The sequence below is a fragment of the Mixophyes fleayi genome, chromosome 6 (assembly GCF_038048845.1).
Source record: "Mixophyes fleayi isolate aMixFle1 chromosome 6, aMixFle1.hap1, whole genome shotgun sequence".
Classification (NCBI taxonomy): domain Eukaryota; kingdom Metazoa; phylum Chordata; class Amphibia; order Anura; family Limnodynastidae; genus Mixophyes; species Mixophyes fleayi.
Genome location: NC_134407.1, coordinates 210,724,182 through 210,750,181, shown reverse-complemented (window position 1 = coordinate 210,750,181; position 26,000 = coordinate 210,724,182). Strand labels below are relative to the sequence as shown.

The 26,000-nt window shown below is 45.9% G+C and overlaps 1 protein-coding gene and 1 long non-coding RNA gene across 3 annotated transcripts in view; one reads left to right on the top strand and one right to left on the bottom strand.

Annotated features, from left to right (window-relative positions):
- Window positions 1-26,000, top strand: part of LOC142160027 (uncharacterized) — a 334,423-nt gene that overhangs the window by 263,164 nt on the left and 45,259 nt on the right. The gene's annotated exons all lie outside the window — the stretch shown is intronic.
- Window positions 17,718-25,290, bottom strand: LOC142160037 (uncharacterized). 2 transcript variants are annotated; one of them, XR_012693016.1, is made up of 3 exons: window positions 25,136-25,290; window positions 18,719-18,822; window positions 17,718-18,348 (listed from the first exon to the last, which is right to left on the bottom strand). It is a non-coding gene; the product is annotated as an uncharacterized LOC142160037 (long non-coding RNA). The 2 variants fall into 2 exon arrangements; XR_012693015.1 differs by lacking the exon at window positions 25,136-25,290 and having other exon boundaries at window positions 18,719-20,527.

The following is a 26,000-nucleotide window of genomic DNA, read 5'->3' as shown; positions in this document are numbered from 1 at the left end:
TTATTACTATTGTTGGGAACTTTTGATTTTCTGCGCAGAAAAGGTGTATAGTGTGTGATGTTGTAACGTAGATACACTGTTTTATTGTTGAGGTGCTCAGTTGCTGTCTGACGAGGCGGATTGCCCAACTGAAGGACGGTATACAGGGCAGGTATACCGAATGCGAAAACGAAGTTTTCGCAAAAGCGCTACCAATAGATCGCAAGGTTTGCTAATAATTAGTATTGGTAGGCAGTGCGATCCGGTCGCACTGTTAGTGCGAATTGGTGAAGCAGCTAGGAGGAATTATACTGGAAAGGCAGGTTGATTGTATCGACTTTGTGCTCCCAGCGATAATAAACTCAGCAGATTTTGTGGTTTAGCCAGGGTATCGAGGAGCTGATAGCCCTTGGGGCCCACAGTGATATTTCTGTATTAGGGAAAAGCGAGTGAGCGCGGCTAAAGGAAATACGTTCACCGAGGATTATAGATCTCTAGCGGTGAGTATAGCAACAGAGTTGAAATTATTAGGTGGAAAGAACAGAGCATTGCGGTGTGTCTGTATTTCACATTTGGCCGGAAGGAACAGAGCATTGCGGTGTGTCTGTGTTCCGGGTAAAAGGTATATTGTTCAACATGGGTGCTAAGCATACGCTAGAGATGGTCAGTGTACTGCCTAAGGAAGGCCCTATTGGTTCAGCGAGGTTTCTCATGTGTAAGAAGTATGGTGCATATGCAACTGTGTATTGTGACACGTGGGTCGGGATGACCAAAGCTTGTGATAGGCCTTTCCCAACAATAGGGAGTTTTAATGCAGAGGTACTGAATACTGTAAAAGATAAAATATGGTTGATCAAGTCAACGAAAAAGAGAAATAGACATAATGATTGTTTAAAATTGTGGCAAATGGAAGGTAACACGTGGCAGAGCAGCGAATGCAAACCGGAAATAGGCGTGGCGAAAAGCGCGCGCAAGGCGGATGTAACCATTGAGAAGCGTGGCGAACTCAGCGCAAGCGCGCCCCCGCCACCTTATGTGGCGGGAGGGGTAAGTACAGCCGTTGTTAAAACTGAAAATAGAAAAATTACTAAGTTGTACCCTGTTTTAAATCAGTTTCAATCAAGTGTATCTGAAAACGAAGATGAACCCACTGTGATTTCGGCCATTGCCCATGCTGTTAATGTACTAGAGGCTCAGCGCAAGTATGAGAAAATGGCTGAGATAGGTGAGAGTAGCGTGATCACTAGGAGTGAAAGTGTTCTAAATCTAGGGCCTGTAAATCCTGTAGCGTCCCCTGAAGTTAGTGTACCAGAGGGTGTGTTCCCGGTCCGCACAATATCAGTTCCCAATGGGAAACCGGATAAGGATGGTGTAGTTCCTTTAAGAAATGTTACAATGCATTGTCCCTGGACTAGATTAGAATTACGTTCCATTATGACTGAATTCCCAGACCCTAGAAAAGAGTTAGCTAAATGTCAGAAATTTGTTAAAGACTTAGGGAATGCTCATGAACCAACCAGTAAGGATTGGCGGGTAGTGTTGAGGGCGTGTCTTCCTCCCAATACTAACATACAAAAATTTATTGGAGATTGTTTGTTGGAGGAAGATGACACCCTGACTGATGAGATTAACCAACGGAATATAGAACAAATTGTCAAACACTTAGCCATCTGTTTTCCAGTAGTAGTAAATTGGAGTAAGATTTTCACCATTAAACAAAAAGATAGTGAAACTGCCTCAGATTACTTTGCTAGAGCTATAACAGCGATTGCACGATTTACTGGGATATCCAACATAAGTGAGGACCCACATCACAGAGAGGTAGCTGTAGGGGTACTGATGGATGGCCTTAGGGAAAATTTAAAGATGAGAGTACAAACCACATTACCTAATTGGAGAGGCGTCACGGTAGACTTCCTTAGGGAGTCTGCTGTGGAGCATGACAAGAACCTTTTTAGAAAAAGGGAAGAGAAAAGTGATAGGTTAATGACGGTAAGTATACAGGCTCTAGAAGGGGTGCATACACGACCACCAGCATACAACCCATATAACAGGAAACCTAAAGTGATCAAGTGTTTCAACTGTAACGAGGAAGGACATTACAGAAGAGATTGTAATAAAGAAAGACCCAATACACATAAGGGTGGGTCACATAGATATCCTCCAAGAAAGGATTCACATAGACTAGAAGACTCACATCTACCCGCGCATATTACGGCAGCAAATGCTGCGCGGGAAATCAATAGTCAGCGCTAGGGGTCAGGTCATACCTGTAGTCTACAGCCAGTGAGGTTAACTGAGAGTCAGAGTGAAGAACCAACAATGATAGTTGACATAGCTGGCAGGAAACAAACTTTTCTTGTAGATACAGGGGCGGCCCGATCTGTGATAACCTCTCCTTTCAATCTACAGGTGACCAGCAAAACTATTCCAGCTATGGGGGTGACGGGAAAAGTGTTACATTATCCTCTAACTAAACCCGCCGAAGTTACTATCGGGCCTCTGCATACTAAGCATTCGTTTCTCTTGGCTGCAGCGGCTCCTACTAACTTGCTAGGGAGAGACTTGTTATGTAAAATGGGATGTGTCATATACTGTACTTCAGATGGTGTGTTCCTAGATATACCCGAGAAGGTTGCACATGAGGTACAGGACATATTGGACACCCCTCCAAGGTTAATGTTACACTCTCCTGGTATAGAACAAAGTCCATCTCAAGTAAAGGGGATGTTGCTGGAAATACCAGGTTCCCTATGGACCAGAGATGGACAGGACACTGGACTGATGGCAAACGTAGCCCCTGTCATGGTCAATCTAAAAAGTGGTAGGATAGCTCCAAAAATCCCACAGTATCCATTAAAACCGGAGGTGGAACTAGGGGTATATCCTGTTATTGAGAGGCTGTTACAACAAGGGATTTTAATTCGTACAGCCAGTACAGCAAATAGTCCCATTTTCCCTGTGAAGAAGAGTGGGGGGAGGGGCTATAGATTAGTCCAGGACTTAAGGGGAATTAACAAAGTTGTTGAGAGCCAATTCCCCGTAGTGCCGAATCCAGCTGTCATCCTCATGCAGATTCCACCGTCTGCCAGTCATTTTACTGTCATTGATCTATGTTCTGCTTTCTTTTCAGTCCCTCTTCACCCTGACTGCCAATACCTTTTTGCATTCTCCTACAGGGGAGTGCAATACACATGGACCAGACTACCCCAGGGGTTCATTGACAGCCCCAGTATTTTCTCCCAAGCCTTACATGACTGTTTGCAATCCTTTCAACCCCACAATGGGTCTGTTCTAATTCAATATGTGGACGATTTGTTGTTGTGCTCTGATTCTTTTATGTCATGTTTACATGATACTAAATTGTTGTTGCTTCATCTTTCACAAACAGGGCACAAGGTGGCAAAGGATAAATTACAGCCATGTCAGACTAAGGTCAAATACTTAGGACACTGCCTCACTAAGGGGCTAAGACACCTGACAACCGACAGAATTGAGGCCATACAACACATGACCCTGCCGCAGAGCCAGAAGCAGATTCGTACTTTCTTGGGGATGTGTGGATACTGTAGGTCCTGGATCCCAGGTTTTTCTATTCTAGCATTACCATTGCAGGAGCTAGTCTCTTCCTCAAAACCAGAACGTGTCGTACACACAGAAGAGTCAGAGCAAGCGTTCTTTAATCTTAAAGATAGTCTGACAAGAGCACCTGCATTGGGAATACCTGATTATGAAAAGCCTTTTGAGCTATTTTGTACAGAAGCTGATGGCTGTGCAGCAGGTGTCCTCACACAGAAACATGGTGACGCTAGCAGACCGGTAGCATACTACAGTGCACAATTAGACAATGTGGCAAGGTCACTCCCAACATGTCTCAGAAGTGTAGCAGCAACGGCCCTTCTAGTAAGTAAGAGCGAGGATGTAGTATTAGGACATAATTCAACCATCTATACACCCCATGCTGTATCAGCTCTGTTAAATTCAGCCCAAACCAGACATGTTTCTTCAGCTAGATTCACAAAGTGGGAACTAGCCCTGATGGCACCCTCAAACATCACCATCAAACGATGTAGCACCCTAAATCCAGCTACATACCTTCCGTATGTGTCTCAAGAGACACAAAGGGTGGGAGGTGAGGAGACCCTGGTTGATGATGAGTTAGGCAAGAATACTGACACGCATGACTGTATGGAACACCTGAATCAGACCTTTACTGCAAGGCCCGACATACGTGACACCCCCTTAGAAAATGTAGATTTTACGTTTTATACAGACGGAAGTTGCCATAGACAGACAGAGACAGGAGAGCTATGTACTGGTTACGCTGTTGTAGACGATCAGGATGTGGTAGAAGCTGAACCCCTTGGTCCACCTCACTCAGCCCAGGTGGCGGAACTAGTAGCACTAAGGAGAGCGTGTGAATTGGCAGAGGGTAAATCAGCCAACATATATACTGACTCTAGGTACGCCTTCGGGGTAGTGCATGATTTTGGGGCCCTTTGGCGTCTTAGAAACTTTACGACAGCAGCAGGTACACCAGTGGCACACTCACAACACATAAAAGGACTTCTGACAGCGATACAGTTACCCAGAACAGTAGCCGTCATAAAGTGCAAAGCCCATACCTTTGAAGAAGACCCAGTGTCATTGGGCAACAACAGGGCAGACGAAGCTGCTAAATGGGCAGCAGGGCAACCTATGACTGTATCGACCGAGACTATGATGGTTTTTCAGACATTAGACACGCAGAAATTAATTGAAATGCAAGATTTGTGTTCCCTGCAGGAGAAGGCGGTCTGGAAGGCGAAGGGATGTGGTCAAGAGTCCTCAGGACTCTGGAGGGATGGACAAGGTAAGCCTGTAGCTCCCCGAACATACTATCCAAGCCTGGCTGAAGCAGCACACGGCCTGACTCACCTGGGTAAAGAAGGTATGTGCAAACTGGTGAGAGCATACTGGTGTGCTCCCGGATTTTCCTCTCAAGCTGGTAAGAAAGCAATGTCATGTCTTACTTGTTTGAGGAAAAATGTTGGGAAAACTATTCCAACTGAGCCATCCCACATACCTCCTACAGACGGACCTTTTCAGGTAATACAAATTGACTATATCCAACTACCACCGTGCAGGAATCTAAAGTATGTGTTAGTGTGTATTGATGTTTTTTCCGGTTGGGTAGAAGCATATCCGGCAGCCACTAATACTGCTGTGTTCACTGCAAAGAAAATTGTACAAGACTTTGTGTGTAGGTTCGGTATCCCTAGAATCATTGAAAGTGATAGGGGTACCCATTTTACTGGTGATGTCTTCCAAAATATGTGTAAACTCATGGGAATCAGTAGCAGACTTCACACCCCTTACCGACCACAAGCCAGTGGTAAGGTGGAGAGAGTAAACGGTACTATCAAGAACAAACTAGGTAAGATAATGGCTGAAACTGGGTTGGCATGGCCTGAGGCTTTGCCGTTGGTCCTCCACAGCATTCGAACCACTCCTAGACCTCCTCTTAATCTGTCCCCCTTTGAGATACTGTTCGGACGACAACCTCATTTGATCGTGAGTCCACAAGACGACTTAAAGTGTAATAATGAAGTGACTGTACAATATCTTATAAGAATGAGTAGACAGCTGAAACAACAACAACAAAAACTAAAAATGCTGTCACCTGGTATGCCAGAGACGAACTGTCATGATGTTGAACCTGGAGACTATGTTATGATCCGCAATTTCTTACGTTCAGGTTGTTTAACAGACCGTTGGGAAGGCCCGTACCAAGTGCTGCTGACCAGTACTACATCACTGAAGGTTGCAGAGAGAGACACTTGGGTCCATTCCACCCACTGCAGGAGAGTCCATAATCCGGAGAAAGTGCAAGACAAGACTCAGACCGACGACATAGAGCTGTCACTTGTGAGCCTGTTCCGGGAGACCTAAAGCCTGCAGTTGAGACACCTGAACCAGAGACGTTGCCTCAGAACTATCTTTCCAGCGATGGAGTGGCGGTTTTTGTTTTTCTTTTGTTCCAGGATTTTCCTTGTTTTTACTTTTTCTAGGACATTCTATTTTTGTGAAGGAGGATGGAGGACGGAGGAGAGTTCTGGGAGTGATACGGATGAAATAGAGGCCGAAGAAAAGTTAATAGGATATCCTGAGCAGCCCATTATCAAACTTGGTCCAGGGGTTATGAAAAGGTCTGCTAGCTCAGGAACTCGGAGGCAGTGTGAGGGGCTATTGTCTGATGAGTATTGTATCTGCAAGTTCTGCAACTCCCTAGTTGACGAGAGATGCATCCAACGATGCCAGTCCCCCAGTACTCTGAATATAGGCGGGCATCCTTTGGAGGATTATCACTCCCTGGTGGGTAAGGTGCTAAACCAAACTGAGTGTTGGGTGTGCTCTCAAGTGCCTCAAGGGCAGCATAACATAGGACTAGTGCCATTCCCGCTAAACATATCCGAAGTACTCGAATTAAGGGGTGGGAGGCCCATAGAAGGGAGGTACAATAACACTAGGTCCCCTAGTCTGACGCTTCGACAATACTCCATAGGCAGATCGTTGCTGTGCCTAAACATATCTCATGCAAAGCGCCTGGAGAATTGGGAGGCTGACCTATCAGATCAGACAATGGCTCGCCACACTCATTTTAGAGAGAGACTCACAAGGTCACTACTAGGCAGGAATGCTGATGGAAGTCACAAGTTAGGGCGTATAACCAAACATAAGAAGGTATCTATTGGAAAAGTCTCTACAGGTAAATGTGAAAATATCATTAATGCCGACACGTGTCTAGAGCAGATGGAGACACTAGGCATGGGTAGTTTTATCAAAACTCTGTGTGATATAATTCATGGGCATACTGTTCCTTATGTTCTCCCTGATGATGTGTATTTTGTTTGTGGGAGAAAAGCTTATTCCTGGGTGACTCCGAGTTCCAAGGGCTTGTGTTTCTTAGCTAAACTGGTTCCTGAAATCATGACTATTACTCATGAAGAAATGGTAGATATTCACAAGACTACATCACCACCATACATACACACACAGTATGAACACCGTGGCAAGAGAAATATGATTCCTGGTGAGGAACCCATAGCTACAAAATTGATTAGTGAAACTGCTGGTTTCCAAGTTATGGTTGCTCTAGATCTCACCAGGACCGCTCGGGGAACATTAAACTTTAAATATATCCAAGACCTAGCTAAATTAATAGATAATATCACCGAGATGTATGATGACACTTTCAGGTATACTGGAAGGGAGCTACAAGCGTACAAGAAGGAGTTGGTGCAACATAGACTGGTACTAAATTATCTCACCTCTATTACTGGTGGGTACTGTGTGACACTGGCCACCCAGTTCGGTGTCAAATGTTGCACGTACATTACTAATAATACGGAAGACCCTAAAGAGGTTATAGACCGGAAGATGGATGAAATTTTGCAGCTGAAATGGGAATTTCGAAAGAGCCATAATTCTTCGTTATATGAGGTTGGGGAAAAGGTGGCGGGTTGGTTCTCATGGTTGAACCCAGCAAAATGGTTCTCCGGTCTGGGGGAGTGGGTACAGGAAATGATTGCTAGTGTAGGTAAGCTCCTTCTCCTTATACTGGGTGTCATCTTAGCAATTGGTTTAGTTGTCAAATGTGTTCCTACTGTGTTGAAGTGTGGAAAACGGTCTCATGGGAGTAACACTGAGAAAGAGACTGAAAGGGTGGTACCAGATACCGAGATCATGGTCTGTGAAGAAGTATTGTATAATCCTGAACTTGAAACGGTGATTGGGTGATAGTTTATTACACTATCAAAGGGTGGAACTGTCGAAGTCAGCAAATTGGATAAAGTCATTTCAATTAAAGTCTAGCAAACTTGGTTGTCTTTGTCTGAAAAGATGCGTACGGTACGCATCGACGTACAAGGGCACGCTACGGCGTGAAAGGGCGTACGCATCCACTACACGTGGCAGCAACAGTAATTGGTCTTTTACCATACATTCGCACAAACACGCATACTTATAAAATAGTACACATTATTGGTAGTAGCAACACATAGTCTGTTATGTCGAAATATAGTAGTATTTATATGTTATATCAAAGCTACATGCATATTAGTGAAATACACAGAACGGGTTAAAGGAATAACATCATGAGTGGTATCATAATGAACCTTGTTACATATCCTATTGTTTGGTGCGCTCTGCGAGGGAATCGCAGAGTGCATGCACAAGTTATGAATGATAGGGAATTATGAACTACTTAAGACTAAGGAATTCTGGCGGGAAGAGCAGAGCATACCCCCTGCAGAGATGACCCCCTCCTTTGGATTCCTTAGGATGAACCAGCCAATGATTGACAACCCCTTGGACATTCCTGAGACCCGGACCAATAGATGCAAGCCATACCATCTTCATTGTATTACTGTACTTGATTGTGTATATAAGCAGCAGCTTGTGATCCAGAGTGCAGACATCTTGTCCCCAGACTTCAGGATTGAATGACTGCACTGGATCCAGAGCGCCTGCGATAAGTAACGGCTGTATTTACTATTACTTCGCTTGAGCATATTATTTCCACTTATTGCGAATAAATCTTTGTGCGTTGGAAACACAAATCGAGGTTCGACAATCGTTATTGGTTAGCGACAATACGCACATAACAACTCCTACCCCAGGGTATTGTGAAATCAGTGTTCTCATACTCCCTGGACTGTGGGCTATACACCATGCTTCAACCTAGTCTTCCTTTAGGATGGTTGTCCTGTTACACTTACAGTCATAGTTTAACATTACAATTGTTTGCTTATCTTGTCTACTTTCTTCACACAAAGGCAGACACCTCTCTAACTAGCGGGTAGTTGAGCTGTGTGCCATGAACATAACCACAATAGATATACTTAAGTGATAAAACATTAGGTGGGTTAACAAGTTGCACCTGCTTTTCCAGGTCTGCACGGGTTCTTTAACTGCTGGGAATTTCTGGCACAACTACCCCTCCTCCTCTCTTCTCCCTCCCTCCCCATCAGATTCATAATGTTCTCACATTCTTAAGTGCTGTTACAATGAATTTTCAGATTAAAGCGGTTAGCATTTGCTTTACATATAATAATATAAACTAATGTGAATGGCTTGAAGTACCCCAAAAAATTGGTGTCAATGCTGAACTTCCTCTAAGTTGTCTACTTTGTTGCTGGTAGTTACTCATCAGATGTTGAGTGCATCTTCCCTGAAGCAATGGTGCTGAAAAAATTTGCAGCTTGTCCATTTTATGGCCAGTAATTTCTTATTCGGATTATGGATATGTTCTAACGCAAGTAATATTGTTGTACCTTCCGTCAGCTTCCATCTGCATTGGGACTAAAGATTCAGTACTAACATGAACTTATTATATTGACCAGCATGTCTTTCTTATGTGCCACTACTTACACGGAAACCAAATACTGATGTTCTTTGGATTATCTGCTGCTTATCAAGAACATGAGCTGTGTATTTCCATATCTATATATTTCTGCTTCTTGGAAAGTTTCAAGTTATTCTAGATGCATTGTGATTCTATAGCTCAGGCCTAGTTGCAGCTCTGTTCTATATTATGAAAGGAGCATTGTAGATGATCTTCTTGTGACAGGCGACACCTCCTGATCCAAGGTCACCTACCGAAATGTTGCGAGATATGAATTTGGTATGTGTACAATATGCAGTATATGACTTGCATTATTTAAGACGTCATTTGGAAAAGTCTGGGGATCTTGGGCCTCCTACAACACCAAATCACCTTTTATTTAGAGTTCCCCAAGGGGAGCACACTGTTAAATCACCCTGGGTCTCCCACCTTATTTCCCTGATAATAAGAAATGGCAGTAGCCAACTTTGTATGATCACAATTCCTCTCCCAGGAATGTGATCTCCCTCGTTTTTCCTTCTTGCAAATGACTCTTGTGTGACATCCCCCATTCTCCTATTCAATTTTGCCTATTGGCGTAATAACACACGTTTTGAACTATTCTATTCTTCTAATGCACAAATTTGCAATAAATAGATGTTTAAAAAATTAAATAAATAGAAAGAAAATACAGAAGTAGGTTCCCGTAATTTGTGGTGTAATCAGTGCCCTAACTGAAAGGCTAGGAGAAAAATAAAGGTTAAACCTGCCTGGCATCCCCTCTTAACAGTATCTGTTAAATGGAATGAATTGTAGTATATGCATTTTAATGTAATATAGTTCTTAAATGTTACCAGGTGGGTTCTCTATGCATCAAGAGACTCTTTACAATGTCCCCTAAAGGAGCTACTTACACTTGGGGGCGTATTCAATTGTTAGCGTTAACACTAACAAACGAGCACTCGAAAAATCTTAGTGTTAATACGGTAATTACTCGCGGAATGTCAGCTCGCTGCTCCCTGAAATTCCGCGAGTAAACTACCGTATTAACGCTTTTCGCGCGCAATATTACCGTATAAACGGTAATATTTTTCGAGCGCTCGTTTTTCAGCGTTAACGCTAACAATTGAATACGCCCTTTGGAGTCAGTGGGATACCCAGCTGACAAACGGCGCCCAGACTATTTGCGGTGACTGTTGGCACAATACTTCTGCTAGCGGTCGCCAAACGGAAACGTCTGTTGGTCCAGAGAACGGATGCACCTAAAAAGACGCAAATATGTTAGTTCCAGGGGCAGCCTGAAATGTCCAGAAATTAGGGAGATCATGCGCCTTTGTCTGGTTAAGTTGGTACCCATTGTCTAACATTGTTGCCAGCTGTTGGACTGATTGTAGAACATGCTTGTGATGACATTCCCATTCTGGAATGTTATCTGCTTAATGCAGGCCTGTCCAACCTGCGGCCCTCCAGATGTTGTGAAACTACAAGTCCCAGCATGCCCTTCCAGTTATCAACAGGTTGTCTACTGGCAAAGCATGCTGGGGCTTGTAGTTTCACAACATCTGGAGGGCCGCAGGTTGGACAGGCCTGGCTTAATGCATGAGCTACATCTGTGTGGATGCTGTTGCTTTCACCATTTACCCAGTTGTTTCAATTCATATCATATATAATTTAACAATACAATTGTACTGAGCTCACTGTTAACATATCAAGGGTTCATATGCATCACTACAAAATACAGTCCCTAGAGCAGTGTTTCCAACTCCAGTCCTCAGGGACCCCTAACAGTGCAGGTTTTCCAGGTCACAGGTGAAATAATTATACCACCTGTGGATCTTTCAAAATGTGTCAGTTAGTAATGAATACACCTGTGCTCCAGCAAAGAGCTATGGCAAACATGCACTGTTAGGGGTCCCTGAGGACTGGTGTTGGGAAACACTGCCCTAGAGGTATGGCACCTATCTCAGTACTAGTTTGCTTGCTTGTAGCTTAGTGTCATTGAGACAGCAGTCCAGTTCAGGCTTTGCCCTGCTTTTGGAGGATACATATCTGTGCAAAAACCTTCAGCCTAGGACCTCATGTCCCAGGACTGCTACCCAACACAAACCAGCTAAAGCTTCCCTGAAAAAATGAACACACTATGGGCTGCTTACTATCATTATATAGAGGCAAGAAGTGGTTTCCATTACTCTAATAAATTTAAATATGCAATTGAACAACTGGATCAATCTTAAGGGTTGATGAGAGCAGGGTGGCCAGTCTGAGAAAGAGGGTAGACTTACTATACACCAAATCAGGGCTTGGCCACTGGGTAGGGACTTTCTGCACATATGCAGTTCATTTCTCCTCTAGTAAGACATGAGGATAAAGTCTCCCCTTGTAAGTAGGAAAAGGTTTAAACTTCTAGATGTATCATACGTACAGTTTCTATCTGAACACAAGGAACAGCTGGCTGCTTATAGATGAGGTTTATAAATGGTTTACCGCATTATGGCTAAGTGGTTAGCACTTCTTCCTCACAGCGCTGGGGTCAGGGCCGGACTGGCCATCTGGCAGTTCTGGCAAATGCCAGAAGGGCCGATGACCAGATGGGCCGGTTACTAGCTGGCCGACCCCACTGCTCAGCACACAGACTGTCATGCCGAATTCCAGCATGACAGCCTGTGCGCTGAGCAATGGGGCCGGCCCTACACTAACTTCCTTGTGGCTGCGCCTCCCCTCCTCCCCTCCTCCCCTATGAAGCTCTCGGCGATCAGTATCACATGGGACACGCACCATGTGATCGGTGCCGTCCCATGTGTTAAAGGAGACTACAGAGCGCGCCGCGGAGCAGAGCAAACAAGGTGAGGGAAGGTAGTTTGTGTGACAGTGCATCTAAAGAGTGTTTTATGTGGAACAGTGCATCTAAAGAGTGTTTTATGTGGGACAGTGCATCTAAAGAGTGTTTTATGTGGGACAGTGCATCTAAAGAGTGTTTTATGTGGGACAGTGCATCTAAAGAGTGTTTTATGTGGGACAGTGCATCTAAAGAGTGTTTTATGTGGGACAGTGCATCTAAAGAGTGTTTTATGTGGGACAGTGCATCTAAAGAGTGTTTTATGTGGGACAGTGCATCTAAAGAGTGTTTTATGTGGGACAGTGCATCTAAAGAGTGTTTTATGTGGGACAGTGCATCTAAAGTATGTTTTATGTGTGATAGTGTAACTATAGTATGTTTTGTTTGTGACAGGGTATGATTATAGTATGTTTTGTGTGTGACAGTGTAACTATAGTATGTGTGTGTGTGGGGGGGGGGGGGGGCGGTGTGACTATATTGTGTGTGTGGGGACCGGTGTATGACTATAATGTGTGTGTGGGAGCCGGTGTATGACTATAATGTGTGTGTGGGGGCCAGTGTATGACTATAATGTGTGTGTGGGGGCCAGTGTATGACTATAATGTGTGTGTGGGGGCCAGTGTATGACTATAATGTGTGTGTGGGGGCCGGTGTATGACTATAATGTGTGTGTGGGGGCCGGTGTATGACTATAATGTGTGTGTGGGGGCCGGTGTATGACTATAATGTGTGTGTGGGGGCCGGTGTATGACTATAATGTGTGTGTGGGGTCCGGTGTATGACTATAATGTGTGTGTGTGGGCCGGTGTTAGACTATAATGTGTGTGTGGGGGCCGGTGTATGACTATAATGTGTGTGTGGGGGTCGGTGTATGACTATAATGTGTGTGTGGGGGCCGGTGTATGACTATAATGTGTGTGTGGGGGCCGGTGTATGACTATAATGTGTGTGTGGGGGCCTGGTGTATGACTATAATGTGTGTGTGAAGGCCGGTGTATGACTATAATGTGTGACTGTCAGGGGGGGTCTTAATATAATGTGGGAGGTAGGCTATTAATCTAATGGTGAATTGCAGGTGGGAGGCTAATTATTGGGTGCTATTTTATTTGTGGGGTGATGGTGGGGCAATTTAATTTAATAGTGGGGCCTATCAATTTAAGATGAATTGGAGTTGATTTTAAATTGATTGGATTTTTAATTTAATGCTGGCGTGGTTTGGGAGCTATTAATTAAATGTCAATTTCTAGCTTGGGTCGTTTGGAGGGAGGGAAATAGGTTTATTTATTAAATGGGAATATTATTAATTTAATGTCAGGGTTAGTTGGAGGGAAATAGATGAATTTATCAAATGTAAGTACTAGTATTTTAATGTTGAGGCTGGAGGGAGGCCTAATTTTCAAATGTGGGTGCTATATTGATTTAACAGCGGTGCTGGTTGAAGTTTTCGAAATTTAATGTACTCATTTTTTTTCCAAATAGGCCATCCAACATCCCAGGATCCAGACAAGCAGCAACTGATCTAAAGACACCAGCAGCCACAAGTGGTGACAATGACAAGACAGGTAGGAGAGACCAGGACTGTCTGCCAACTGTCCTGAATTTGGTGGGTGACTGTCCCGCTTAGTCAGGATTTGGTCTGACTACAAGAACACCTGGGAGATATGTCCTGCTTCACACTGTGCTGCTTGTGAAGGTAGAACTGCGTGCACCTAACAGTAGTGCACACAGTATTGCCTGTGTATTTGTCGAAAATGTGTCTAATAGCCAAATTGCATCATAGGAGCCCCCCTGCCTTAAGTGTCCTGGCCCCCCGAGCCTTATCCAGTTCTGGTCAGCAGGAGGGATCTGTGCTCCCAGTCCCGGACAGGGCACAGACTGCAGAGCAAGCTGAGGAGCTCTAAATCTCATGAGATTTATTAATCTCGTGAGACTAAAAGAAAGTTCCCACCCTGACGGATCAGAAGCATAGATAGGTACAGTGGACTGGGGGTGTCATAATGTGTCTGAGGGGGTGGCGTGATGTGAATGGGGAGGGCCTGATATATGTAATGTTTTATTATAATGTATGTATCAACACACCATTTTGACCACGCCCCCAACATAATGTAGCCACGCCCTTGGCGGCGCAGCCACTGCGCTGCAGCGCACGTTTTTTCCCCTGCTCATGAACACAGGTGGGCCTGTGCGATTTAAATGCCAGGGCTGATTTTTAGTCCCAGTCCAGCCCTGGCTGGGGTCATGAGTTCAATTCCCGACCATGGCCTTATCTGTGAGGAGTTTGTATGTTTACATAGGAAGAGTTCACTAGTGTGATAATACTTTTCACTGGTGATTTCTACACAGGAAGAGCCTGTTAGGGAACATGGTGATCACTCTAACATGCCGGATCAGTTGCCTCACAACGTTGACTGGCATCCTCTCCCTGTCAGACAGCATCAGGCTGCATCTTGATGTGTTATGTAATCAGCACTGCATATCCGATTGATACTTGTGCCCAGGAAGCTTTTGATCATTCTCCTTACTAAGCATTAACAGACACTAAGTTGTGTATGTCTGCAGGATGACCGTTGCCTAACTGCCCCATTAGTGTCCTCTCCTCCTATGCAGCCAGCACTTCACTAATTCAGCTGGTTGCTGGTAAATAGTTACAAGCGTTCTTTCAGCTCTCAGTCTGGCAGCTTCAGTTGCTCAATCACTTACCAAATTCATGCAGCTAATCATCCTGCAGTTTCTGATTGGTGCTGCCGCCTTTATAAACCCTTTGTCTGGCTTCAAACCAATGCTGGTGATAGTTGCTGCTTGATTTAGTGTGCCTTGTATCCTGACCTGTTATCAGTGTTTGACCCAGTTTGTTTAAAGGATTTTGCTGACTTCTCCACTCCTGACCATTGGTTTGTTAAACAGATCTGCATATATCTCTCTACTTGCCCTGACCCCTGGCTTGTTTAACGGAACTTCTGTCTTCTCTACTCCTGACCTTGGCTTGTCTGTTATTTGCATTAACCCTGGCCTGTCTGATTCTCAGTTTGCAACGCTACACGATCTGGTTGCTCACTACCTTCTACCGTGTTCTGTCCATTCCATCGGGCAATTGTTAATCAAAAACTACTACTACCCAAACTTAAGTCCTGGAGGCAACTGAATACTGTGGAACTCTCCAGGTTCCTTGGAGAGGGGGCTGCTACAGGTGTACATCTCGAGAAGCAGTTCTAGTAGTTGAGGATCACATATACATTACCCTTAACAGAGCCCCTGCTGTTTTGACCAGCAACCTCAAAGATGTTCCATCCCTCTAGAAGGGGTGAATGAGCAGTAGCACTAATCAGAAGCTGCATTCTCTATGATTGTAGATCAAACTTAGTCCTCCTGCTCACACTTTGTCCACTTTGCAGTGTCACACAGCCCCAATTTTTGGACAGGGCTGTGAGATGTACCACAGAGTCCAGGAAAAAAGACTGCATGGAGCAGCGTCGGGAGGTTTGAGGATGAGAATATTAGTAATAGGTGGTAATGCAGCATTAATCCCCTCTCCAGTACCTGTTTGGCCAGGTTTTAGGGGGGTTAGGGTCCCAGTCGGACCTCCTGTTGGTGTACGTTGGGCAGATCTTTGACCCGGGGAGCCTGTTCTGGGCCTTCCACTACATGGATTTCAATGACATTTAATATAACAGAAAAAAGACAACACTGGGCAGCCACCTCGTGGGCGTGTTGGGAGACCTACTAAGCTGTTAATTATTTTTAAAAGGTTGACAATTACATCCAGCTCATTGATAACTTCATAACTTGGAAGATTTAAACCCAGGCAACGCCGGGTACTTCAGCTAGTAATTAATAAAACAGATATCACTTACACCATTTTTTAGAATTTTTATTCTTAAGATTATTTGCAAAATTATTTTTCAATGCCACAACTTTTGCCTCTCAGGACTTACTGTGGTGGGCACAACAAAGAATGAAAATTATAGAGTGCATCACATTTGTGCACAGCAAATTTAGAATCAGACACACACCCAACTTAAAATTACCTGCACTGAAAGATGTAGTTAGTGGCACACTGTACAATTAAGCACCTGTGGGCAACTCTGATTACCTCTTCCCACTCCAGAATCCAAGACTTCTCCCGGGCATCCCCCCTTCACTGGAATGACCTCCCTCGCTCCGTCTGTCTCTCTCCCACTCTAAGCTCCTTCAAACGGGCACTAAAAACCCACCTGTTCCTCAAAGCCTACCATCCTTCCTCCTAACCCGCTCTCCCCTCCCTCCTTTACATCAACTGGCCCCTCTTGTACCTGAGTTTTGTTCACCCTCCCTTAGGATGTAAGCTCATTTGAGCAGGGCCCTCTTCCCTCCTGTGTCCTTACCTACTCTTCTGCTCCGTCCTTTCTGCATTAGCCTGCTTGGAGCTTCAGAACTGTTGGTATTTTTGTTTACTGCTCAGTAATGTTTTACCCTGTACTGTCTATTGTCTGTGCATTGTACGGCGCTGCGGAACTCTTGTGGCGCCTAACAAATAAAGGATAATAATAATAACAGGATAATTATGGATCAATTGTAAAATTCAGTACCAGTCACTTCTTCCTGATATAGGTGCAAAATGAACGTTTATTTTGCAGGGACCCTTCTTATAATCAGTTGTGGTGTAATAGACGTGGTGCTAGATGCATTCCCACCCCCCAAATTTGGAAAAATTTTAATCATAACAACTGTGAATGTGTAATGATTGTCAGGCTAAAAGAAATGTAGGCATTAAATAAAACAATCCTAATATGTGGCCTATTGTTCTTATAATATATTGGCAAATTATGTCATTACTTTTTTAAAAGATAATTAAGAGAATAGATAGAAGTATATTTTTGTTTTACAATGCTTGGTTCAGCAGGTATACTTTATGCATTTATTAATATTTTTACATACTTTTAGGACACAAGAGGAAAGAGTGAAGGTCTCTTTCATACGGGTCACATATAGAAATGTAACAAATATGTAACATACATGGGGAGGGGGTTGAGTTGAAACGTATCTTCCAGGTCTAGTGGCTTGTAAACAGAAGTAAATGTGCTACATAAAAACCAGTGTGTATGTCCAAGTTGTGGCCAGTGGTCCTACATATGTAAGTTACTGTACATTGTGAATTATTGTGCAACATTTTCAGAGGCTTATGGCGTGGTATCAGCACTAAAAGGATTATTGAAATAATTACATCACTCACAGTGCAAGACAATGGGGTATATTTACTAAACTGCGAGTTTGAAAAGAGATGTGGCCTATAGCAACCAATCAGATTCTACCTGTCATTTTGTAGAATGTACTAAATAAATGATAACTAGAATCTGATTGGTTGCTATAGGCAACATCTCCACTTTTTCAAACCTGCAGTTTAGTAAATATACCCCCATGAGTGTGCTGGTCCAGCCAGTTGCCTGGATCAGTCACTGCTGTGTGAGCCTTGGGTGGCATAACAATTACAGGTAAAGTACAGATTTGATATACTAAAAATGTAAATGTTTTTGAAAAAGTATAGCAGGTAAAGAAACAATAAAGATGTAGCAATTTTAATGGTGAAAGAAATAACTACTTTATATAACAACCCTTACCTCTGATATACAAAAAAAGCTGCTTTCAGTAGGTTTTGTTTACACCACATTAAATTATGTACTTGTTACAAAATATTCAAATATATATTACAAAGTTCAGCTGTTTGTAGTATGTAACAGCTCATACAAATGTCTGATAATGTTCATTTACAATATCAGGTAATATATTCCACTTGCTGGTCCTCATCATAACTAGCAACGACATAACTATCACTCTTCGCGTTAAAATAATCAGGCATTATCAGGTGCGGTAATAACATGAAATTCGGGAGTAGAAATAAAATAATTAACAAACTGTCAGTATTATTATGTTTCTTGCTTTCTCCTTCGTTAATATCACTTGATGAACGGACACTTTAAAGAACATAACAGTCCGCTCCAGAACGTGTCCTTTTACCCTCTGGAGCGCAGCTCTGGGAGAAGTAAGTCACAAGCACTATTTGAACTCTTCCTTAAACCGGTGAGCTTTCAGCATGATTCTGCAGTTAGAGACGATACTAGGCAGACAGACAATATGTTGAAGATTTCCAGGGGCAGTATTCAAGAAGGGTCGTAGTCCTGAGAGCGGAGGTAACCTGAAAAAACAAACAAAAAAAAAAAGCATCAGCGTGAGCAGAGGGCTGGTATGTACAGAGATTGTGATAATAGATATAACAAGTGGAAGTGGATAGGACAGCACTAAATACGTTTGTAGTGAAAAGATAATTAAAATGGAAGACAAGATGATTTCAGTGGGAGAACAGTAATTAATGATGGAGAGTAGAGAGATTATTCCTGCAGCGACTATTTGAATGGATTGTAGGGGACCAAGATATCATTACAGCAAGATGAAGATTGCAGCAGTCTGGACAGTATGTAACAAAAATTGCTTTAAAATACAAGAAAAAATGTTTTATTTTTGAAAGAGTAATCAGGGAAAGAAAAGAAATGATAGGATTTTTATACCTTTTATCTCAGTCATGCGGGCACTTTAAGACATCCTAGAAGGTCACCGTAGCTCTAGCCCCTCTATACCACTCTCCTGATAGGCCTTCAACTTATGTTTAACCCTGAAAACGAGTAGACAGGCTCAAATGTCAGTGGGTGGGCAGAACACCATCATGACGATTTCTTATCAGGAGACTTGGCGACTGGGCACCTAGCAGATCAGGCTTGCAGTCCAGGCTGCAAACCACGACTGGATGCAGATGAGAGAAACAAAAGAACAGAAACCTGGGCACCATAGCTTTTGGTACATTAACAGGAAGGAAAGCACTTTTTCCTCCTGTCACCGAAGTAATAATATTGTCTAGCTACGACCCAAACAGGACACCCGCAGATAAAGAAAGTGACTCAAGAGTCTTCTTAGACTCCATATCAGCCTCCCAAGACTTAAGCCAGAGTCCAAGAAGCCAAAATCACAGAGGCAGATATCCATGCCCGAATTAATCCATTGTCCAGGACCACTTCTCCCAGATACTCCGTAGCTATCTGAATCAGCTCCACCAACAGGAGCAATTCAGATCACGGATTGCCAGATAAGAAGCCCTCAGTAAGCTGCTCGGACCAACATTCCACAGGCTTGGTCACCCAAGCAGAGGCCAAAGTGGACCTTAAGGAGGCTCCTGCTGTTCCAAAAAGGGACTTAAGGTTGCCCTTGACCTTACGGTTTGAACCATCCTTAAGCATGTCTACATTAGGACTTGGGATGGTAGTTGTCTTGGACAACAGCGCTAACGGTGCGCCCACCTTAGGAGGTGTTTCCCTTTTACCAATATCCACAGACGGAAGAAGGTAACAGAACTGTAACCTACGGGAAAACCTGGAACTTCCAGTCCGGCGAGTTACAAACCTCACCCAACAAATCATCCAACGAAAGAAAAAGGACAAAAACCCGCACTTTTCAACTTAAACAGAGAAGGCTTTGCAGCCTCAGGGACTGCTATCTCTGGGATGTCTAACATTAAGAGAGGTGTCGGGATTGAGGCAGCGAGGGCGTGGGAGGGAAAAGCTGGTGGGCAGCAGTGGCATTCGAGACAGGATTATGGGCAGGGGGCCTGTGAGGGAAAAGATAATGAGTATGTGTCATGTAGCAGACCACAAAAAAAGCTGATGAGTGTTATCAGGGTATTGTTGGTTCAGGGGGTGCCCATGTGGGGAAAAGGCTCATCCCTCACATGTCCCTCTCTGCCCACATGCATTACTCACACATGCCCCCCCTCTGCCCAGCAGCTTTGTCACACATGCTCCCTCTCTGCCTAGCAGCTTTGTCACACATGCTCCCTCTCTGCCTAGCAGCTGTCACACATGCCCCCTCTCTGCCCAGCAGCTTTGTCACACATGCCCCCTCTCTGCCCAGCAGCTTTGTCACACATGCTCCCTCTCTGCCTAGCAGCTGTCACACATGCCCCCTCTCTGCCCAGCAGCTTTGTCACACATGCTCCCTCTCTGCCTAGCAGCTGTCACACATGCCCCCTCTCTGCCCAGCAGCTTTGTCACACATGCCCCCTCTCTGCAGAGCACCTTTAGTCACACATGCCCCCTCTCTGCAGAGCACCTTTAGTCACACATGCCCCCCTCTCTGCAGAGCACCTTTAGTCACACATGCCCCCTCTCTGCAGAGCACCTTTAGTCACACATGCCCCCCTCTCTGCAGAGCACCTTTAGTCACACATGCCCCCTCTCTGCAGAGCACCTTTAGTCACACATGCCCCCCTCTCTGCAGAGCACCTTTAGTCACACATGTCCTCTCTGCAGAGCACCTTTAGTCACACATGCCCCCTCCGCAGAGCACCTTTAGTCACATATGCCCCCTCTGCAGAGCACCTTTAGTCACATATGCCCCCTCTGCAGAGCACCTTTAGTCACATATGCCCCCTCTGCAGAGCACCTTTAGTCACACATGCCCCCTCTGCAGAGCATCTTTAGTCACACATGCCCCCTCTGCAGAGCACCTTTAGTCACATATGCCCCCTCTGCAGAGCACCTTTAGTCACACATGCCCCCTCTCTGCAGAGCACCTTTAGTCACACATGCCCCCTCTCTGCAGAGCACCTTTAGTCACACATGCCCCCTCTCTGCAGAGCACCTTTAGTCACACATGCCCCCTCTCTGCAGAGCACCTTTAGTCACACATGCCCCCTCTCTGCAGAGCACCTTTAGTCACACATGCCCCCCTCTCTGCAGAGCACCTTTAGTCACACATGCCCCCCTCTCTGCAGAGCACCTTTAGTCACACATGCCCCCTCTGCAGAGCACCTTTAGTCACACATGCCCCCTCTCTGCAGAGCACCTTTAGTCACACATGCCCCCTCTCTGCAGAGCACCTTTAGTCACACATGCCCCCCTCTCTGCAGAGCACCTTTAGTCACACATGCCCCCTCTCTGCAGAGCACCTTTAGTCACACATGTCCTCTCTGCAGAGCACCTTTAGTCACATATGCCCCCTATGCAGAGCACCTTTAGTCACACATGCCCCCTCTCTGCAGAGCACCTTTAGTCACACATGCCCCCTCTCTGCAGAGCACCTTTAGTCACACATGTCCTCTCTGCAGAGCACCTTTAGTCACACATGTCCTCTCTGCAGAGCACCTTTAGTCACATATGCCCCCTCTCTGCAGAGCACCTTTAGTCACACATGCCCCCTCTCTGCCGAGCACCTTTAGTCACACATGCCCCCTCTCTGCAGAGCACCTTTAGTCACACATGCCCCCTCTCTGCAGAGCACCTTTAGTCACACATGCCCCCCTCTCTGCAGAGCACCTTTAGTCACACATGCCCCCTCTCTGCAGAGCACCTTTAGTCACACATGTCCTCTCTGCAGAGCACCTTTAGTCACATATGCCCCCTATGCAGAGCACCTTTAGTCACACATGCCCCCTCTCTGCAGAGCACCTTTAGTCACACATGCCCCCTCTCTGCAGAGCACCTTTAGTCACACATGCCCCCCTCTCTGCAGAGCACCTTTAGTCACACATGCCCCCTCTCTGCAGAGCACCTTTAGTCACACATGCCCCCTCTCTGCAGAGCACCTTTAGTCACACATGCCCCCTCTCTGCAGAGCACCTTTAGTCACACATGCCCCCCTCTCTGCAGAGCACCTTTAGTCACACATGCCCCCTCTCTGCAGAGCACCTTTAGTCACACATGCCCCCTCTCTGCAGAGCACCTTTAGTCACACATGTCCTCTCTGCAGAGCACCTTTAGTCACGTATGCCCCCTCTGCAGAGCACCTTTAGTCACACATGTCCTCTCTGCAGAGCACCTTTAGTCACACATGCCCCCTCTCTGCAGAGCACCTTTAGTCACATATGCCCCCTCTGCAGAGCACCTTTAGTCACATATGCCCCCTCTGCAGAGCACCTTTAGTCACATATGCCCCCTCTGCAGAGCACCTTTAGTCACATATGCCTCCTCTGCAGAGCACCTTTAGTCACATATGCCCTCTCTGCAGAGCACCTTTAGTCACACATGTCCCCTCTGCAGAGCACCTTTAGTCACACATGCCCCCTCTGCAGAGCACCTTTAGTCACACATGCCCCCTCTGCAGAGCACCTTTAGTCACATATGCCCCCTCTGCAGAGCACCTTTAGTCACACATGCCCCCTCTCTGCAGAGCACCTTTAGTCACACATGCCCCCTCTCTGCAGAGCACCTTTAGTCACACATGCCCCCTCTCTGCAGAGCACCTTTAGTCACACATGCCCCCTCTCTGCAGAGCACCTTTAGTCACACATGCCCCCTCTCTGCAGAGCACCTTTAGTCACACATGCCCCCTCTCTGCAGAGCACCTTTAGTCACACATGCCCCCCTCTCTGCAGAGCACCTTTAGTCACACATGCCCCCTCTGCAGAGCACCTTTAGTCACACATGCCCCCTCTCTGCAGAGCACCTTTAGTCACACATGCCCCCTCTCTGCAGAGCACCTTTAGTCACACATGCCCCCCTCTCTGCAGAGCACCTTTAGTCACACATGCCCCCTCTCTGCAGAGCACCTTTAGTCACACATGCCCCCTCTCTGCAGAGCACCTTTAGTCACACATGTCCTCTCTGCAGAGCACCTTTAGTCACACATGTCCTCTCTGCAGAGCACCTTTAGTCACACATGCCCCCTCTCTGCAGAGCACCTTTAGTCACACATGTCCTCTCTGCAGAGCACCTTTAGTCACACATGCCCCCTCTCTGCAGAGCACCTTTAGTCACACATGCCCCCTCTCTGCAGAGCACCTTTAGTCACACATGCCCCCTCTCTGCAGAGCACCTTTAGTCACATATGCCCCCTCTGCAGAGCACCTTTAGTCACACATGCCCCCTCTCTGCAGAGCACCTTTAGTCACACATGCCCCCTCTCTGCAGAGCACCTTTAGTCACACATGCCCCCTCTCTGCAGAGCACCTTTAGTCACACATGTCCTCTCTGCAGAGCACCTTTAGTCACGTATGCCCCCTCTGCAGAGCACCTTTAGTCACACATGTCCTCTCTGCAGAGCACCTTTAGTCACACATGCCCCCTCTCTGCAGAGCACCTTTAGTCACATATGCCCCCTCTGCAGAGCACCTTTAGTCACATATGCCCCCTCTGCAGAGCACCTTTAGTCACATATGCCCCCTCTGCAGAGCACCTTTAGTCACATATGCCTCCTCTGCAGAGCACCTTTAGTCACATATGCCCTCTCTGCAGAGCACCTTTAGTCACACATGTCCCCTCTGCAGAGCACCTTTAGTCACACATGCCCCCTCTGCAGAGCACCTTTAGTCACACATGCCCCCTCTGCAGAGCACCTTTAGTCACATATGCCCCCTCTGCAGAGCACCTTTAGTCACACATGCCCCCTCTCTGCAGAGCACCTTTAGTCACACATGCCCCCTCTCTGCAGAGCACCTTTAGTCACACATGCCCCCTCTCTGCAGAGCACCTTTAGTCACACATGCCCCCTCTCTGCAGAGCACCTTTAGTCACACATGCCCCCTCTCTGCAGAGCACCTTTAGTCACACATGCCCCCTCTCTGCAGAGCACCTTTAGTCACACATGCCCCCCTCTCTGCAGAGCACCTTTAGTCACACATGCCCCCTCTGCAGAGCACCTTTAGTCACACATGCCCCCTCTCTGCAGAGCACCTTTAGTCACACATGCCCCCTCTCTGCAGAGCACCTTTAGTCACACATGCCCCCCTCTCTGCAGAGCACCTTTAGTCACACATGCCCCCTCTCTGCAGAGCACCTTTAGTCACACATGCCCCCTCTCTGCAGAGCACCTTTAGTCACACATGTCCTCTCTGCAGAGCACCTTTAGTCACACATGTCCTCTCTGCAGAGCACCTTTAGTCACACATGCCCCCTCTCTGCAGAGCACCTTTAGTCACACATGTCCTCTCTGCAGAGCACCTTTAGTCACACATGCCCCCTCTCTGCAGAGCACCTTTAGTCACACATGCCCCCTCTCTGCAGAGCACCTTTAGTCACACATGCCCCCTCTCTGCAGAGCACCTTTAGTCACATATGCCCCCTCTGCAGAGCACCTTTAGTCACACATGCCCCCTCTCTGCAGAGCACCTTTAGTCACACATGCCCCCTCTCTGCAGAGCACCTTTAGTCACATATGCCCCCCTCTCGCCAGAGCACCTTTAGTCACACATGCCCCCTCTCTGCAGAGCACCTTTAGTCACACATGCCCCCCTCTCTGCAGAGCACCTTTAGTCACACATGTCCTCTCTGCAGAGCACCTTTAGTCACATATGCCCCCTCTGCAGAGCACCTTTAGTCACATATGCCCCCTCTGCAGAGCACCTTTAGTCACACATGCCCCCTCTGCAGAGCACCTTTAGTCACACATGCCCCCTCTGCAGAGCACCTTTAGTCACACATGCCCCCTCTGCAGAGCACCTTTAGTCACACATGCCCCCTCTGCAGAGCACCTTTAGTCACACATGCCCCCTCTGCAGAGCACCTTTAGTCACACATGCCCCCTCTGCAGAGCACCTTTAGTCACACATGCCCCCTCTGCAGAGCACCTTTAGTCACACATGCCCCCTCTGCAGAGCACCTTTAGTCACACATGCCCCCTCTGCAGAGCACCTTTAGTCACACATGCCCCCTCTGCAGAGCACCTTTAGTCACACATGCCCCCTCTCTGCAGAGCACCTTTAGTCACACATGCCCCCTCTCTGCAGAGCACCTTTAGTCACACATGCCCCCTCTCTGCCCAGCAGCTTTAGTCACACATGCCCCCTCTCTGCAGAGCACCTTTAGTCACACATGTCCTCTCTGCAGAGCACCTTTAGTCACATATGCCCCCTCTGCAGAGCACCTTTAGTCACACATGTCCTCTCTCTGCAGAGCACCTTTAGTCACACATGCCCCCTCTCCATCTCCCCTGCTTCTTACCTTTTTCCCCCCTGCACAGCACAGGAACAGGAAGATTTCCAGCAGCCTGCACTGTAGGTCATGTGACTGCAGCAGTCACATGACCTGGTGATGTCACAGTGACATCTGAAAGCACCTTAGCTGGAGGGGATTAGCTCTACCGTCCCGATTCTCAGATGGAACGCAGAACGGGAAGTGATTTATGTTTTTGAAATGAACGTCCGGTTCGGACGCATGTAGTAGGCAGCAGAGAGGAGACATTGCAGTTGGGATAAAACCGGGTAATTACATTTATTATAGCGTGTTATTATATGTCAGTGTCTTGTTATTTATTACACTTAATATAGGAACAGCTTCTTGTGTTCTGGGGAAGTGGTACCATTTTATTTATCATCTATTTTACTTCTCCCACACAAATATCAGGAGGAATCAGTATTATCCTGTATCACCATCCATGTCACCTACTAGTCCTGTCCTATAGATATATTGTATTATTACCTGTAACTTTATTCCACATCCTGTATCACCATCCATGTCACCTACTAGTCCTGTCCTATAGGTATATTGTATTATTACCTGTAACTTTATTCCACATCCTGTATCATCCTGTATCACCATCCATGTCACCTACTAGTCCTGTCCTATAGATATATTGTATTATTACCTGTAACTTTATTCTACACCCTGTGTCATCCTGTATCACCATCCATGTCACCTACTAGTCCTGTCCTGTAGATACATTGTATTATTACCTGTAACTTTATTCTACACCCTGTGTCATCCTGTATCACCATCCATGTCACCTACTAGTCCTGTCCTATAGATATATTGTATTATTACCTGTAACTTTATTCCACATCCTGTATCATCCTGTATCACCATCCAT